General features: G+C 33.8%; 1 long non-coding RNA gene across 1 annotated transcript; it reads right to left on the bottom strand.

Annotated features, from left to right (window-relative positions):
- Positions 1-820: 820 nt before the first annotated feature.
- On the bottom strand, positions 821-1,774 carry LOC143265661 (uncharacterized). Its single transcript, XR_013040331.1, has 2 exons — positions 1,609-1,774; positions 821-1,102 (listed from the first exon to the last, which is right to left on the bottom strand). It is a non-coding gene; the product is annotated as an uncharacterized LOC143265661 (long non-coding RNA).
- Positions 1,775-2,040: the final 266 nt, after the last annotated feature.

The following is a 2,040-nucleotide window of genomic DNA, read 5'->3' as shown; positions in this document are numbered from 1 at the left end:
TAAATAATGTTTCTAATAAAAAACAATAATATAATTATTATGACAATACAAAACAATAAAAAATATAACTGTCCCATATACGTTAATATTAGCGATATATGATTTGAGACAAAATAGATTAATAGTACAGTATTGATTTGTAACAAGCTAATTTCTATCCCCTCTTCTTTGTTTGAAGTCGGCCGCTGAGTGAGAGATCCGAGAAAGAGTGAGAGGTCCGCGAAACCAAAGAAGTCATAAATTTTCACGGTCGACCGAACAGTATAGTGGAAAGAGGACAGAATGTATATATTGTTTTCTCACTCTGATGCATAGCGATTCTGTCATCTACTCATCTAATTCTACATTGATTCGTAATAAGCCACTCGCTCGGGTCTAGCCAGTTGCTTGTTACGAATCCGGTATATTATACATAGACATGTTTCATTCACGAAATTTTACTAGTACTAAAAAGGGAAAGAATGTTATGTTCTGTTCTTGTCGAAAGAATAACATCGCTACTTGACCAATTAAGGTAAAGGTACCAGTAGTTGACCAGTTAAAAGAAATTTTCTACGGAAACAATGGTAACCCTTTACTCTATCAATAAATGGCGAGAATCAATGCATGGAGACGTTCGTTAAACCCTTCAGATTATGTACCAAGACCACTTTTTAAAAAAAGTTAAGTTATACAAGTTTGGTAAATATTTTCGAGAATTCGGAAAATGATCCAGTAGTTGACCACTCTTGAAAAGGAACAAACTAGTAATTGACCACCTCTTTTCGTTAGTAGTTGACCACTTATATTCGAAGCAAGGTTAAAAGACTAATGCTGGAAATCAGTTTATTGTCGTTTAATTTTAACAATTAGTAGTACAAATCATATTTAAACAATAAAACGAAGAAATTAACCAAATTAATTGAATAAAACATTCAACTCAGGAACAGAATAAACATTACGAGTTCTGCTTGCTTTGGTGGGCTCATTAATATGAGAAACTACAGCATTCCATTTGTAGTCCAACACGTCGGGCTTCTCTGGCCACTTCCATAATCCTCCGGTATAATTTCGAAAACAACCTTTGACTGGAGGCATCTTTATATTTATAATGAAATAATTTCTGAAATAAATAATTAAGGAAATCCATATTAGTTTTACGTCGATGTTTATGGTGTCATGCACATGGCTGTCTTAAAACGTTGGACACTGGTCAATAATTCACCGCTAATGCAGTTAATAGTTGACCATGTGGTCATCAACTAGATGCCAGTATGCTATAACATGCAGATTTATATTTTGTGTTTCTAACAAAGTGAGGTGTAAAACGAATACATTATAAATCGTAAACAAATGTAAATGAGTAGTGTCAATAATTGACCATGCCTGTCAACTTCTGAAAGTTGTACATTAACAATACCCAAAAGTTGACCATTAAAAAACTATTGCTTTTTTAGGTTTGAACGACAAAAACAATGTATTTATTAAATTGATAAAACATTGTAACCGCTTACACAGTAACTGATTTATTCACAAAATGTTCGCAACATATAATTTTTTTATCTGGATTATACAACTATTCTTAACAGAATCGTTAAGGAAATAGAAATATATCGGCACATTACTTACCTTATTGCACTCGGATATTCGCTGCTAATAGACACACTTCACTTCACGCGCAATTGTTCCAAAATTTAAACAACAAATGTCGTGGCATCTAAAAGTCACTATCATCCGAAGTGCGCAACTTATACAAACCTTATTTCATCATTTTTTAAACAAAATGGTCAACTACTGGTACTTTTACCTTACTTTATAGTTTACCGTTAGGGCCAAAAACCGGAATTTCGTTTTTTCCCTTTTACTACCCCCACGGATGAGATACGGGGTTGAAACTTGGTGTGAGATGTTTTTTTGGGATATGCTACCGACTGACGAGTTGGGTCTCAAATTCGACTCAAGGGCACATTTGACCACCTTATCCGGCTATACCCTTTCCTGTAAATTAGTAGAGACGTTAATATATTTGTTAGATCTCACATTGAAACTCTTTTTTATCAC

The sequence above is a fragment of the Megachile rotundata genome, chromosome 13 (genome assembly GCF_050947335.1).
Source record: "Megachile rotundata isolate GNS110a chromosome 13, iyMegRotu1, whole genome shotgun sequence".
Taxonomy (NCBI): Eukaryota; Metazoa; Arthropoda; class Insecta; order Hymenoptera; family Megachilidae; genus Megachile; species Megachile rotundata.
The sequence above is the reverse complement of the archived record's forward strand: the minus strand, read 5'-3'. Positions and strand labels throughout refer to the sequence as shown.